The sequence below is a fragment of the Puma concolor genome, chromosome A1 (genome assembly GCF_028749965.1).
Source record: "Puma concolor isolate L17-30 chromosome A1, mPumCon1.1.hap2, whole genome shotgun sequence".
NCBI lineage: Eukaryota > Metazoa > Chordata > Mammalia > Carnivora > Felidae > Puma > Puma concolor.
The window spans coordinates 138260850-138277359 of record NC_141667.1 but is presented as its reverse complement, the minus strand read 5'-3'; the positions used below and the strand labels follow the sequence as shown (position 1 = coordinate 138277359).

At 46.7% G+C, this 16510-nt stretch overlaps 1 protein-coding gene and 1 long non-coding RNA gene across 6 annotated transcripts in view; both read right to left on the bottom strand.

Moving 5' to 3' along the window:
* Positions 1-16510, bottom strand: part of ZNF608 (zinc finger protein 608) — a 120593-nt gene that overhangs the window by 39895 nt on the left and 64188 nt on the right. The window lies entirely within an intron of this gene.
* LOC147584505 (uncharacterized) lies at positions 10-6955 on the bottom strand. The gene is made up of 2 exons (XR_015250529.1): positions 5275-6955; positions 10-5023 (listed from the first exon to the last, which is right to left on the bottom strand). It is a non-coding gene; the product is annotated as an uncharacterized LOC147584505 (long non-coding RNA).

Below are 16510 nucleotides of genomic sequence, written 5' to 3'. Positions count from 1 at the left end.
CTAAGATGATTTTTTTTTAATTTTTTTTTTAAAGTTTATTCATTTCTCAGAGGCAGAGAGACAGAGCATGAGCGGGGGAGGGGCAGAGAGAGAGAGGGAGACACAGAATCTGAAACAGGCTCCAGACTCGGAGCTGTCAGCACAGAGCCCGATGCGGGGCTCGAACTCACGGACTGCAAGATCATGACCTCAGCTGAAGTCGGACACTTAACCGACTGAGCCACCCAGGGGCCCCCAGGTTCCTAAGATGATCTTAATGTGCAATCTGCGTTGAAGAGAACGAGCCTAGTAGATTCCAAGGTTAATACCAAGTATTTAAACAACTTAATAAGCTTTTATCCAAAAACGCTTTCTCTGCCTGGCACATGACTGTGTTTGTCCAATAGAATAAAATTACAAGACAAAACAGTCTCTCCTCTGAAGGCTACTGCAACTCAGCTGGTCAGAGGAATAATCTACCTAGATGGAAGAACAAGAGAATAGTACAAAGTATCAGCAAGGGTAAAGTTTACAGAACTCTGAAAACCCACAGGTGGAAAGGAAAATAAAAATGTTCGTGGTAAGTTTCCAGTTCACGTCAGCTAGATGCACTTATCATTCAAAAGTGTGCAGATTCTCGATGAAAAATTACTGACACTAACTTGGGAGTCATAGGTTGGACAGAAACAAAGTCTTTTGGAGCCTTCCACCCTGAATGGTACTTTTATCTTTAAAGATTAAAAAAAATTCTGAAAGCTTTTCAATCCAAGTTCCTTTCAACAACCTTGGGGCTCGTATACAGTCAGCAGCAGTTTATATAATGTCAGCAACACCCATAATAACAAAAATACACCCTTCTCCTTGTTTAAAGGGAATGTGTATCTACTAATGTTTTCTACTTACCACGTCCATAACCCCATTTCACAGATGAGAAAACCAGGGCCCCAAGAGTCTGATGACTCACGTTCAAGTCTCCAGTAGGATGTGGACGACATCCTTTACTTAGAACTATCCTTGGGGCGCCTGGGTGGCTCAGTGGGTTCAGCATCCGACTTCAGTTCAGGTCATGATCTCACAGCTTTGTGAGTTCAAGCCCTGCACTGGGCTCTGCGCTGATAACCTGGAGCCTGCTTCAGATCCTCTGTCTCCCTCTCTCTCTGCCCCTTCCCCCCCTCAAAAAAATAAATAATTAAAAAAAAGAAAAAGAAACTTTCTTAATCTAGCTGTTATTTCAGAAAAATTCATCTCCTCTATCCCTTTTTACCCTTTCCCATGTCCTAGGCACTAGAGATAAGACTCTGTGCCCATATGACACATGGAATGAGACAGGTAATGGCCGTGGTGTCTGGGTGGCCCAGGGGGCTAAGCGTCTGACCCTCGATTTTGGCTCAGGTCATGATTTCACGGTTCATGAGATCAAGCCCTGCACTGGGGCTCTGTGCTGACGGCATGGAGCCTGTTTGGGATTCTCTCCCTCTCCTTCTCTTCCTCTGCCCCTACTCTGTTCGTGCTCTCTCTCTCTCTCTCAAAATAAATAAACATTAAAAAAAAAAAAAAAAAAGGACAGGTAATAGTCAAGGAAGCAACTATAGTTTTAGGTACTAAGTTCTTGAAAAAAATAAAGTAGAAGAGTTTAGGAAGTGATCAGAGAAAAGCTAGTTTGAGCATGGGAGTCAAGGAATGTCTTTTTTGGGGAGGTAGCTGATGCAAGACTGCAAAGGTGTGAGAAAGCGGCTGTGTGGCAGCTATGGGCAGAAAGCAAAGCAAAGCAAAGCAAAGCCCCACAGACAGCAAGACGAGGCCACAGAGGACAGGCAGGGTCCTACTTATGCAACTCGGCTCATCTTGGAAGATATGTTTGAAGAGTGGCACTCAGTTTTGGAGCAGCTAGTGTATTCTCAACGTTCAATGACGTCAGGGGAGATGCCATCCAAGGCGTTTAGTCGATGCCAATGGAGACACGACCAGAACACCCGGTGGCAAGTGTAGACAAGAAACGCTCTATTAACTGAGGAAGGAGAGGTGAACGCAGCACAGGTAAATGAAGCAGGTATTTCTTGTGGGAGGTTTTCTCTTCCTACTGGTTATCTTTTTGATCTTAAAATTCCATTGGACTCTTCAAGCTGGAGTTCTAACAAACATTAATGAAATGCCTTTTGCAGCAGCAATGACTTTTATCTGGACCACTATGAAGAGTGGAAACACAAAGCTACTGTTCTTTCATAATGCCGTGCAAACATGGGCCTTTCTTTGAAGTGTGTAATCAATGGTCATTTTACAATCTAAGATACCTGAAATATTCTGTGGCCTAGCCTCTTGGCAAAATGAATCATTAAAAAAAAAGAAACACAAAAAACCACCAGCACAGTGTTTAAAGTAGATGGGTTTGTTTTAAAAACTGCCTTAGATACCAGAAGACATGTACAAAAATGTTCACGGGGACAATGTTTGGAATAGCAAAGAACTGGCCACAATCCAAAAGTCCACAGGCACAAGAATGGATAAATAATAATGGTATATTCAAACAACCTGACACAGCAGTGAAAATGAACCAGAGCTTAATGTTGGGCGAAACGGTGAGTGAAAGAGAATTACTGCGTATGATTCCATTTATACGAAGTTCAAAACCATGCAGAACAAACAGTGCGTTTACCTAGGAAATTTACAGGGATGCAGTACAACACGGGGGAAAAAAAGCCCCACGAGATTCAGGTCAGTGGCTTCTCAGAGAGGGTAAGAAGCAGAGTGGGGTGAAGGCAGGGGCACCCCAGGGGTTCTCAAAGGTCCTGAAACTGAGAGTTTTCTATTTCTTCACCAAAGTGGTGGGAAATACACATGTGTTTTTCATGTCGCTCTTTATACCGCACGCAAGTTTGAAATCGCATTTTACACACCTATTTGTTTCGCGTTCTGCATATATTTAATATTTGGCAAAGCCAGTGTTCAGAACTGCCTTTGAGGAGGAACTCAGGTCACCCAAATGCTGCTCTGGCTTATTTCACATGTGTACACAAATGCCTTTTTAGAAACAGAAGCTGAGCGCTCTTTCTTCCACGTAGCCAGTATGTTGCTGGGCGCAGCCCGAAGAAAGGAGAAGCACCTAAAAACTGCCGGGAAAGCTGCACGTGAAATCCATGTTCCCTGAAAAGCTGAGGGGAAATGGAGCTCCGGCTCTCCTCTTGCACCCGACCTGGGGTCCACGAGCTCCTGACCTAAGGGACACAACAGTCCATGAGGCACACCGAGGCAACATGTGCTTACGAGGGTGCATTGTGCAGGAAACCGAGGACCGATGTGCTCAAGGCTCCCAGGCAAGAACTTCCACAAAAGGGAACAAGGAAAACTATTACCTATCCGTGAAAATCAAAATTCATAGAAGAGTGGCAGGCAGCCAACCCAACTACTCCAGGTCTGCTTGGCCTGCTGACTGTCGGAAAATACAAGCAAATCACTTCTTCTGCAACTAATTCTCAACAGGGCTCCTAAAAGCCAGACTCCATGATGCAACTTTAATAAGACAGAACAGCTTATTATGATCAATGAAGCAAAGGCTTCCAGGAGTTGCAGAGCCGAAAGCTGGCTCAAATGCGTCTTCGGTGGACACAGAGCATGAATGCCATCCTTCCCCGGCCCTGTGGAAGGCCCTGGGCCAGCACACGCTCAGATACCGGGAATCGGCTCCGTCCTCACTCCCCTCCACGGATGGACCCAAAGGCGTTCTCATCCTGCTGGATTTTATTAGCCCCAATATATGGTAATTAATTTACTGCGGGCTCTTTATTCATAAATGGAATCAAATAAAGCCTTACATGGCTTTTGGCAGCTAACCCCTCACTAAATTACGGTGACTCGAAGTTTGCTCAAATGCTGCACATAAGTCAGCCCCTTCAGCTTGTAAAGTTCAATTAGAGAGTTCTTAGGCTATTGTGTGCCTCAAAGCTTCAAAGAAGGCATTATTCATGCATTTGCCATTGCCAAAAAAAGAGGAAAGCTGGCAAAGGAGCAATTCCTAGAGTGTTGATCTAGGCACCACTCAGAAATCTTAAAACTTCAGCTCTCAGTACCCAAACACCTCCACTTTGGGGCAAAATCTCCGTGAAGTGTAAAAGACCAAAATTAATCTGATTGACTGTGGAAATCTACATAATAATGAAAGTTCTGACCAAGAACACAGCCACCTGCTCCGGTTTCTTTTTCTATATTCCTCTTATAAGTGGCCACTGGCAGGTTCCTGTAAATGTGGCCTGAACACGCTGGGGGCTCAACCGGAGGCCAGAAAGGACGTCTGGGAACCGCCATCCCCACCACGATGGGCTGCCACCTTGGTGCTCACGACCCGATCTTGAACTGGGGGGCCAGGTTACGACCTGACGCAGGCAGGTGTGAATCCGACCGGCATGTTCGGAGGCTATGCATCAGGTGCCCTGTGGCTCTCTGCCGTCTGCGGCCTGCTTCAGGCAGGGCTTTGCCCAGGGGCGTGGGCACGAACTTTCGCTCTGACACTCCCCTTCCCGGCAGCCAAGGGACTGGATGCTGCGGTTCTGCGGTTGCCCTCAGGTGTGAAAAGGGGCCCGTGTGATTTTCTCAAGAGCGCACCATTAAGTCAGAAAAGTCCCCGGCGACCAATCTCCCGGTCTGTCTGCAAAAGAAGAATCTGGGGCTGCCGGTTCTGCAAACAGCCGGCCGGGCTGTTCCTACTGCCGGGCAGGAGCCTAAGAGAAAGGAGCAGGAAAACAATTCCACTGTGAGCCACTGCCAGGGAGGCCACGGCTCCAAATCTCCTCGAAGCTGAAAACAAATGAGCGGCTTTGCCTGCATCAAGCCGGCCATCAGAAAGAGGCTTTTTTTTTTTTTTTTCACTCCAGCATTACAAACTGCTCCTCAAAGATAACACTTTTAAGGATATGAAAACGTTTCCTTCGGCTTACCGCCTGTCACCTATTGACTCGACTGGCAGAACAGCACGAAACCCACAGCAGCTCCCTCGGAGCGCCAACACGGGGAGACGGAAGGAGAGCAGGTGGCTTTTAAAGTCACGCCCGACCTTTGGGGCGCCTGGGTGGCGCAGTCGGTTGAGCGTCCGACTTCAGCCAGGTCACGATCTCGCGGTCCGTGAGTTCGAGCCCCGCGTTGGGCTCTGGGCTGATGGCTCAGAGCCTGGAGCCTGTTTCCGATTCTGTGTCTCCCTCTCTCTCTGACCCTCCCCCGTTCATGCTCTGTCTCTCTCTGTCCCAAAAATAAATAAACGTTGAAAAAAAAAAAAAATTAAAAAAAAAAAAAAAAGTCACGCCCGACCTGACCACCTTTCTCTTCACCATTCATTCACTCATTTATTCATTCATCCAGAGGACACTGATGGCGGGGGGGGGGGGTTGGTTTGCCCATGTGCTTGGCACTGGGGACACGTGCGTGAACCAGACGGGCAAATATGGGCGCCTCATCAGATACCAACGTGATATTTACAATCATCTTTTACAGCTGTTCTACTTAAAAAGGAAGTGTCCCAGATGACGCTAAAGTAGGTGGACTAAACGAAAAAAGCCCCTTTCCAGGCTGAGAAGGAAAACCTGAAGACACAATTACATGCGCTTTGGATAAATGAGCAGAGTGCTTCCAGATACACCCTGCCCCCCTGGGGCCACCAGAGAAGCCCAAGGAAGGGAACCGGGTTCTAACAAGGGGTCTTCAATGCACCTGTCCGTTGCAGAAGGAAGAGCTGTTAGACCTGTCTCAACTTCAGTGTCTTAGAGGTGCAGGTGTTAAAGGGCTAGTCAAAACCCAAACGAATGTGACTTTTGCTAGGAACACTGAAAGGAATCCGTGACAGGGCAGTCTGGTGAACAACTTGTGTTGCTACATAGAGATAAAAAGAACAGAGCTCAAGCCCAAAATAATGACCTGGCCAGGACCCATGAGGGCAGCAGGTAGGGATGGGATTAGGAGAGTCTGTTTCAAAAGCCACTAAATTTCTTTTGTTTAGCTGACCAATAGCCAAGCAACGACAACAAGAAGAAAGTTTGTTTCATTTGTATGCCTCTGCTTTAAGCTCCCAAATTTACAGTCCATCTGAAAACGAAGTATAGCTAAAACCACGTGAGGGAGAGGGTGGCAAGTAAGCCATGGCAAAGATACACTAAATGACTCGATGTCCCTATAGAGGTGAAGGGATCATGATGATGGCACGTTCCTAATCAACGAAAACGATCTCAATTTCAGATCATGAAATAAATGGTAGCTACCAAGAAAACTCAATAAAGGAACTTTAGACTCTGAGAGTTTCCTCATCTGTATAGTGCGGAAAATACTCAAGTTACTTAAAAAAAAAAAAAAAGTAAGATTAAGTTTTTACAGAATGGAGAGTAAAACCTTCACCCGTGTTTCATCCTGAAATTGGCACCCAAAAAAGTTGATGACCAGGAAATTAAAGAAGGCTTTTCTGGGGAAACTGATCAAAGCAAGAGAAAAGCCATATGGAAACCCCAGCTGGGAGATCCCCTAGAGAGATAATCCATTCACATCTTCCCATACCATCAAAATGCCCTCCCACATACATGGGACTTCAAACCGGCTTCTGAAAGCATATTGTCCACAGGCAGACAGTCAAGGATCATGGGGCATTTGAGGAAAGTCTCCAACAGGAAAGACCGAGGACAAAGCAAACACACAAAGGAACTTAGAAACAAGGCTGAGAAAAGGAGGAAAGCAAGGAAGGGAGGGAGGAAACAAGAGAGGGAGGGAGGGAGGGAGGAAGGGGAAGGAGGAAGGGAGGAGAAAGAGGGAAGGGGGGAGAGAAAGGAAAGGAAGGCAGGAGGAAGGGGAGAAGGAAGAAGGAAGGTTCATCCTCAGGGAAATGAGACACGATATTCATGAAACTACAACAGGAGGCTTTAAAATCCCCTGACAACAACAAAAAGGAGCTTTCAGAAATGAAAAATTTAAGAGATTTTTTTTTTTCAATGAAAACATTTAAAGATAATGAATGAGAAAAGTCCCCAAATCACAAAATACATTAAAAACCATATGCCAGATGGGGCGCCTGGGTGGCTCAGTCGCTTAAGCGGCCGGCTTCGGCTCAGGTCACGGTCTCGCGGTCCGTGAGTTCGAGCCCCGCGTCGGGCTCTGTGCTGACAGCTCAGAGCCTGGAGCCTGTTTCGGATTCTGTGTCTCCCTCTCTCTGACCCTCCCCTGTTCATGCTCTGTCTCTCCCTGTCTCAAAAATAAGTAAATGTTAAAAAAAAAAAAATTAAAAAAATAGAAACCATACGCCAGAGATCTGAACAAGAAAAGGTCAGAAAAGTAGACCGATATAAGAGGTTGTTCAATGTGTAACTAAAAGCAACTCCAGAAAGAGAGAACATGGAAACAGAAATTACACCCCCTCCAAAGAAAGACATCTATAAAATCTCTAACGCGACAGGGCCTGAGTTCCCAGTGAGAGAGCCGAGCTCGACACAAGACATAAAAAAGACTCTTGCCAAAGGATGTCACTGAAAGATATCAGAATGCTGAGGACAAAGAAGAGAGGAAGGCCTGGCAGATCGGGGGGGACAAACAGCCATCACACTCAAGACTTCAAATCAGGATGGCATTGAACTTCTCAGGGACAACACTGGGGAGAGCTCAGAGCATGGAGTAATGCCTTCAAGTCAGACAGAAAATGATTTTCCCCCATTCTTCATCTAGCCACTTCTTCAGTCAACTATGAGGGTTGAAGGAAAACACGTGCAAACATCTGACATTTGAAAAATTTTACTTCCCATGAATGCTTTCTTAGAAAACTAATGGAAAAGACGGGCTTCACCAAAACGACAGACAGACACACGAGCGAAACGTACACAGATCCAGGCAATAGGGCGTCCAACACAAGAATGGAATCTTCAGGGTGGAGGAGAGAGAGCTCAGTTTTTAAAACCATTTCACGAGGCCTCTGCATAATCCCTAAACTACTGGGCCCGATGGGAGCAGATCCAAAGACTCTGGAGAGACTACTCCAAAAGATAAAAGGCACAGAATGCTGGGGGTATTTTACCAACTTCGAAGCAATTTCTAACTCTGGCAGGACAGTTCCTGGTGAATTAGTGATGGGTACATAGAACACTAAGCAAATAAAAAAACAAGACGATTAACTCCAGAGAGCCAGTTGGGTGAGAAAAGAAAATAATCGTAATACACAGTGCGTGAATAATATGTCCATAGGTACAGTCACGTAAACGACGAATGCTGACCTGACAAAAAAAATCACTTACGGTAGGCAGTCTCCAAGATGGTCCCAAATAATCCCTGCTTCTTGGAGTTGATACCCTTACGTGATACCCTCCCTTCCTGGAGTCTGGGCTGGACTTACTGACTTCTAAGGAACAGAGTAAGTGGCAAAAGTAACAGGCTGTTCTCTCAGACATGACATTACGCAAAGGCTCTCGAGTCTATCTTGGACTTGTTGTCTCTTGCTGGCGAAGCAATGTACGAAGTCATGCTCAGCCTGATGGGGAGGCTCCTGTGCCTCCTGCCCACAGGAACCGCGAGATAATCCATGTTTGCCACTCGGAGGTACTCGGTTTTGGAATCATTTGTTACGCGGCAAGGGATAATACAACTAACTATTTGGGAGAACAGGAGGCAGGAAAATCTGAGTAGGGAGAGGGGAGTATGAGCTAACTCCCCAGCTTCCACATGAAGTTAAGATAAAATGCCTAAGACTAAAAACTTGTATCAAGAAACAGCCATAGAAACAGGTGTTTTCAAACTGTAAAGAAAATACAAGCTAACAGAGTTTAAAGCAGTTTATTGCCTCTGGCGAGCGGGAGCAGGTGAAGGCCAAAGTGGAGGTTTTCTGTTGTTGTTACAGAACTAGAAGAACTCTGGCTTTTTCTGTCATCAACGCAGATAACCCGAAGAAAAGTTAAAAAGAAAATTATACTACCTTCATGTGTTCACGCTCAGGCAGCCTATAAACTCTCTATTTTGCAGCTGTCTTTTGGACACTTTAAGGATTTTTTTTTTTTAAGATTTTATCTTTAATCTCTACACCCAATGTGGGGCTCGAACTCACAACCCTGAGATCAAGACTCGCACGCTCTACCGACTGAGCCGACCAGGCACCCCTGGACACTTTAAGGACTGTTTTTGTTTTTTTAAACATTTATTTATTTTATTTTGAGACAGGGACAGAGAGAGAGAGAGACAGACAGAATGTCAAGCAGGCTCCACCAATGTCAGTGTAGAGAGCCTGACGTCAGGCTCAAACCCACAAACTGTGAGATCACGACCTGAGCTGGCACCAAGAGTCAGACACGCTCAACCGACTGAGCCACCCAGGAGCTTCCAGGGGCTTCTTAACACCAGGTACAGACGGAATAACACAGAAGCAGCTGGAGCCTGTGAGGAGATTTTAGAGCGGGCCCTTCCGATGTAACTGATGATGCGACCTCTCGGGAGTCTTTTCAGATAATGTCTTCCATGTGCTCGTTCCTCCTTGGAATGTACCAGAGTATAGAATACACGTCGGCCTCCTCACACCAGACTCCACTTTACCTGCCCAACTGCTAACACTTCAAGAATGGTTTCAGTAAATAAAGAGTTCTAGAAGTAGATCCACTGTGGGACACTTGAGGCATGGCCACCTGCTGTTTGACAGGACTTGGCATGAACCCCGAGGGTGATTTAAGGGTCATGGCCATCGAGGTGGGCTGGTCGCTAAGAATTCTCTTCAGGATCCTGGGAGTCTGAAACGATTCCAGCAAGAACACGCTATGGGCGTCACATTCCCTCGTTCCGCACACCTCCGGTACCTTCATTCTAAACCCTCCCGTTTTGCAGAGGAGGAAAGCGAGGCCCAGAGTCGAGGAAACGCACCTGGCTTTCACAGTGGGCAAGGGATAACGTCTGCCAAAGCAGAGGAAGCAACAGACACGCTCTAACAGAACCTCATTCGGTCGTCGTACATACGTGTATTTTTACAACAAATGGGATGGGAGGAAGCGGGGCTTACCAACGCTAGCTGAACAGCTGCATAGTTTCCAGTTTCCTTTCAACTAGTCTCCCTCTTCTCTTAAGGCCAGCACACTCCAGTGACCACAGTGTCACTGCAATCACATCATTTTGTTTTAGTTTGGTTTTTCTCACGGTTGAGCCACACGTCTTCTGAGTACCGAGAACTCTGGAGGATTCTGCCACGGTACTTTTTAAAAAAAAAAAAAAAAAAACAAGATCTGCTAAACGCAGGGGGCCCCGGGTGGCTCAATCAGTTAAGGATCCGACTCGATTTGGGCTCAGGTCATGGTCTCAGCGTTCTGGAGTTGGAGCCCCACAACTGCCGCTGCGCGGACAGCAGGGAGCCTGCTTGGGATTCTCTCTCCCTGTCTCGCTCTGCCCCTCCCCTGCGTGTGCACAGGCGCCCAAACTCTCTCTCTCTCAAAAACATAAATGAAACATTTTTTTTTTAATCTGCTACAGGGATAGATTTAGAACACTGCAGCCAAAAAGATAAAGGAGAATGTTTAACAAAGCAATGCCATGTGCTTCTTGCTGTGTGTGCTCATGCCCTTCCAGGATCTTAAGAAACACAGCATTTTGTATGAAATATAAAATGCTTCCCTTGCTCCCTTCTCATGGGGGGGCTGTGAAGGTACATCGGGTCTCATGTGCTTTTTTTTTAGTCAAGTAGTGTCACTCAAGTTGCTTTTCGCAAATCGAGTAACCAAAAATTAAGAAGTTCATGTGCACAGAAGACAGGCTTTGGCTGCCTTCAAGCAATTTCACTGTTTTGATGTTGGCTTCTGATCAAGCATCTTACGCTTACTGACTGGCCTGGTCCTCCCACCACCCCTTTGTCACTTGGCATTAATTATCAGAAGGAAATAAACGGGGCCATGACACCACACGCTGAACTGTACAAGTGGAAGCTGCCAGAATTTACGGACAGAATCACACAAATTGAGACTCCCTGACGATCCCCTTCCTGCGCAAACACGTTTTTCTACTTTCCAAAGTACGCAACGATTTGCACTGTGTAAATACATGACAGTGAAGGGTGCACGGTCCAGGCAGGGTATCCGCATCTCCCGTGAGTAAAGGGGAGCGTCAAAGCCTGGGTCTAGAAGAATCAAATGGGGGGGGGGGGGGGGGATAACTTCCCATCGAGCCAGAACTCAGACCCCAGGGGATTTGGGTTAGCTGCCAGGCCTGGATTATTCTCAAGAGGACCCCAGGGTGGTCCAGCCCGCCGTCTAATGAAACCTTGAGGTAAGCCTTTGTGGCTCACGAGACCCTTCCCAAGCCGTCACTGAAGCTACTGCAACGCTGTGGTTATTAGATTCTCCTTCAGACCCTGTCTCGATTTCCACTCAAGTCATAAATTCCCCACACGTTATTTCCCTCCCTTCGCGAAAATGAAGACGGCGATGTTAACCGCAGTCAACACTCAACATGTCATGCCTGGTTGAAACTCCATACTTGGAAATGTGCTACCGCAAGGAATTTCAAGCTCAGGAGGACTGGTGGGGCGGACGATATCTATTTCAAGACGATATTTAATTCAGAAGTCAGATATAAAGGGAGACGTCCTAGAGGCAGTCTACTTTGGATTCTCTAGTAACTGACGGAGGATTTTGTGGTTAATGCTCTCCTCCTGAATCACTCAAGACTTAACGTGTAGTCAATATAAGCCTAAGTCCCTCACTGCGTTCTGCTTCTGTGCAAGCTGACCCTCCGTTCCCCTAATCCTACTGGAGTCACCTGTCCCAGTAGAACCTGCCACTTTTTTAGAACTCCCGGGGAACAGGATACCGCTTTTGTGGTCACCTTTCCCAAAAGAGGCATCACGGAAGAGACAGGCTCGATATAAAGAAGGCTGTCATCAGGGCGCCGGGGTGGCTCGGTCCGTTGAGCATCCGACTTCAGCTCAGGTCATGATCTCGCAGTTCGTGAGTTCGAGCCCCGCGTACGGTTCTGTGCTGACGGCTTGGAGCGCAGAACCTGCTTTGGATTCTCTGTCTCTGCCCCTCCCCTGATGGTGCTCTGTCTCTGTCTCTCAAAAATAAACATTAGGGGCGCCTGGGTGGCGCAGTCGGTTAAGCGTCCGACTTCAGCCAGGTCACGATCTCACCGTCTGTGAGTTCGAGCCCCGCGTCGGGCTCTGGGCTGATGGCTCAGAGCCTGGAGCCTGTTTCTGATTCTGTGTCTCCCTCTCTCTCTGCCCCTCCCCCGTTCATGCTCTGTCTCTCTCTGTCCCAAAAATAAATAAACGTTGAAAAAAAAAATTTTTAAAAAATAAAAAAATAAAAAATAAACATTAAAAAAAATTTTAAATTAAAAAAAAAAAAAAAAAAAAAGAAGACGACGACCGTCATCGTTCCAGTCTATGGCCTCCTCACTTGCCCGCCCTTGGGTATTCAAAGACCCGTGGAGCTCAAAACACCTCTCATCGCTTGCTTCCTGCCGCCAGCTCGGTTCCAGGCTCAGAGTGCGAAACCAAGGCTTCCAACCCCAACGATGGTTCTTCTGTGCTTCCAGTATTCACCCCTGCCCCTGGTACGTTTGTTTGGGTAAGAAACAATAGGTGGACGCTCGAGGTGCTAGAAGAATCCCCTCTCCGTGAGTCCCGCCTGGGACCGGCTGGCTCTTCAAGTGTGCAAAAGCTGCGAGGTAGTCTGGAGAAGCCGAGGAAGGGGGTGGAGAGCAGGCTTTGTGGTGCTACTCAAGCGAAATAAGACACATTAAATGTTCTCAGTCAGCTCTTGCGACTCAACCTACTTCAAAAGTTGTCTGTCAACGACTATCAGGAAGACATATACATGACAACATACAAACTGTGCAGATGTACAAGTGAGTCCCCGAGGAGCTGGCGGGACACAGGCTGCCCGCCGAGCCAGAGAATGCGTGCCACTGCCTCTGATGTACGGGAAGCGGTCAGCCATTTTTCCTCATTATGAAACGCGTAGTCAAAAAAACAACATTTTGGGTATTTCTGCAAAAATATTTGGTGAATATTAAATTAAAAAAAAAAAACACATCTCACTCTATACGCCGAATTAAGTTCCCACATTTGAGTCAAAACCTCCAACTGACAAGCAAATGTTATTTGCCTCGTAGCCTATTTTTAAAGTAATTGGTTGCATTCGTACATTCATACGCGCACGCGCGCGCACACAGACTTAAACGCAAGGAAAGGCTGATCCCATCAGGTACAAACTAGACATCCAGGAAGGACACAGAGCCATGAGACTCAGAGCGCCTGTGCCTCAGTTTCCCTGCAAGAGTAAAAGAGCTCATGAGGGGAGAAAATGCTAGTTAATTAGATGGTGTTGGCAGAGCACGGTGAAGTTCTCCAGGCAAAAGCATTCAGTTGTTCCGACTGAACGTGGCCAAATGTGCCAGGCATCACGTAAAGGAAAGGGCCGCATTTCTAACACCCAGGGAGCGAAAACACCGCGCAAGTGTTTCGGATACGTATTTGAGTCAGAAGGCTTCGCTTGAAATGAATGCCACATACATGGGTGTGGCATATTTACACCTGTTCCACTTACTATGCAGTTACAAGCGATTATCAAATGGGCAGCATGGGTCTTGCCTAACGCACATCACCTTTTATCCGACCTGTCTTGGGTCTTCTGACTGTTATATCGGACTTTGCTAGAGACTCTGCAGTTGTGCCCACGAGCCTAATTCTGCAAGCTTGTTGGGTGAGAACGGCTTTCCGCAACTTCGGACAGGCCTTCCCCTGGATTGTAGCCTACTCTCCTTTGGCCAGAAAAATATCAGCCTATCTTATCTGAGCACAGAAGGGGTGAAGAAGGGTCCAGGTGAGAACACGTTAGTAGATATTACTTTTCTTAAGTTTGTTTGTTTTTGAGAGACAGAGAGAGAGCAGGTGAGAGCCAGAGACAGCGGGAGAGAGGGGATCCCGAACAGGCTCCCCACTGTCAGCACAGAGCCCGGCACGGGCTAAGAGATCATGACCTGGGCCAAGATCAAGAGCCGGACGCTCAACCGACTGACCCACCCAGGCCCCCCTCGTAGATATTACTTTTAAAAACTACCTGGACAGTTCCTCTCACTGCAGCTATACATGGAAGCAGCCAAAGGAAGAGGCTAAAGGAAAAAGAAAATAGGGGCGCCTGGGTGGCTCAGTCGGTTAAGCGTCCGACTTCGGCTCAGGTCATGATCTCGTGGTCCGTGGGTTCGAGCCCCGCGTCGGGCTCTGGGCTGACGGCTCGGAGCCTGGAGCCTGTTTCCGATTCTGTGTCTCCCTCTTCCTCTGACCCTCCCCTGTTCATGCTCTCTCTGTCTCAAAAATAAATAAATGTTAAAAAAAAAAATTTAAATAAAGGAAAAAGAAAATAAATGTTGGAAGCAGGGAGGGGGGGCAAGGCGAGGCTGGGGTGTGCTAGGGCAGAACCTACACAAAGTCTGAGTATGTCAAGTGACAAATTACAGATTATCAACAAATCACAAGGTGCAAAGGAATTCAAGACTATGCATCTGACTTACAACCTCATCCCTGTTGTCATGACAACGTGTCAGTGAGCCCAAAGTCAGGAAGGTTAGATGAGAAGGGCATTCGCAACCAGGGCCAGATACACAGGTACATTTTGGGAAAGCAGTTACGCACAAGTATTTAGTAACGCCTATTAAAAGTGTTTGCATGGGGCGCCTGGGTGGCACAGTCGGTTGAGCGTCCGACTTCAGCCAGGTCACGATCTCGCGGTACGTGAGTTCGAGCCCCGCGTCAGGCTCTGGGCTGATGGCTCGGAGCCTGGAGCCTGTTTCCGATTCTGTGTCTCCCTCTCTCTCTGCCCCTCCCCCATTCATGCTCTGTCTCTCTCTATCCCAAAAATAAAAAACGTTGAAAAAAAAAAAAATTAAAAAAAAAAAAAAGTGTTTGCATCCTTTGACTCAGCGATTGTTTCCGAAACGATGACCCTACGATAGTAACCGCGAAGTCATAAAACGATACAAACGCTTCACAAACATATACCATGCAGGGTGACACTTATCTCAGAGGCTGAAGGCAATGTAAATATCCATCCTTAGAGGAATTTGCATTAAATTTTGTGTGTCCGTGCCATAAAATGTTTTATATCAACGGAAAGAACGTCTTAGAAAGCGGTTTCATAACATCAGAAATGCTTGTGGTTTAATGTTAAGATTAAAAGAGAAAGCAATATTCAAAAGCGTATTTACCAGATGATCTCAAATACATTTTTTTTTTTTAACGCATATTTAAAAAGCTAAGGAGGGGCGCCTGGATGGCTCAGTCAGTTGAGCATTTGACTCTTGATTTCAGCTCGGGTCGTGATCTCCTGGCTCCTGAGTTGCAGCGTCACATCGGGCTCTGCGCTGACAGTCTGGAGCCTGCTCAGGATTCTCTCTCCCTCTCTCTCTGCCCCTCCCCCACTTGCGCGCACAAACACGCACGCTCTCTCTCTCTCTCTCTCTCTCTCTCAGAATAAATGGATAAACTTTTAAAAAGTAAAATAAAATAAACAAACAGCTAAGGAGTAAACCAGCAAATTAAAGTGGTTGCCTGAATAGTGAGATTAAAGATGATTTGGTTTTTCTTCTACCTTTTGGGTGTTTCCCCTCTGCGGGTGTCCTAAAATGACCAGGTATTCCTTTTATCACCAGAAAATTAAAACCCTACCGAGGGTATGAATGACTGAGGGGAAAAAGCAAACCCAATTATTTTGTTGCCCCTATTTTTGGAGATGGGTCTAGGAAGAGCAAGATGGGAAGGTGAATTACAATACAATGTAATCACATTTTATAACGGCTTCCTCCCCGCCCCGCCCCCAAAAAAAATCAGTGACAAAGTAGATTTGCAGAGCTATATTTCCCAGATTGTCTAGGCCAAACTTAATTTAAAAGTAACATATTCTTGACTAGAAAGCTACACTACACAGGTATCAAGACCATACCACTTTGTTCCGTGAATTTATTCAACATTCGACAAATATGTATGGCACACTTACTCTGTGCCAGGCGCTGGGGATCCAACAGTGAACAAAACAGATGGGATCTGTGGACTAAAGAAGCTTCCAGCTTAGTGGGGCAGAAAGGGATGGTTTGTATACATCAACCCAGCTGAAGCTGATTCAGTGACTCCTGCCAAAATCAAACGCTACCCTTATAAAGAATTTCCTATCGTTCTGTGCTTAAAAATAAAGACGCCAGTGACTACATCACATCTTACGCCCTCTTTCCAAAGAGTGCTGCGTGAAATACGTGGGCACTTTGGCACAGTGGAAATCCCGGACACCTAGGCAGGAGCACCTGTGAAGAGTAAGGGGTCTCCAGGGCGCCTGGGTGGTTCAATGAGTTAAGTGTCCAACTTCGGCTCAGGTCATGATCTCGCGGTCCGGTCGGTGAGTTCGAGCCCCGCGTCGGGCTCTGTGCTGACAGCTCAGAGCCTGGAGCCTGCTTCGGAGTCTGTGTCTCCCTCTCTCTCTGTCTCTCTGTCTCTCTCTCTCTCCCTCCCTCTCAAAAATAAACATTAAAAAAAAAAAGAGAGAGAGAGAGAGGGTCTCCAAGTCTT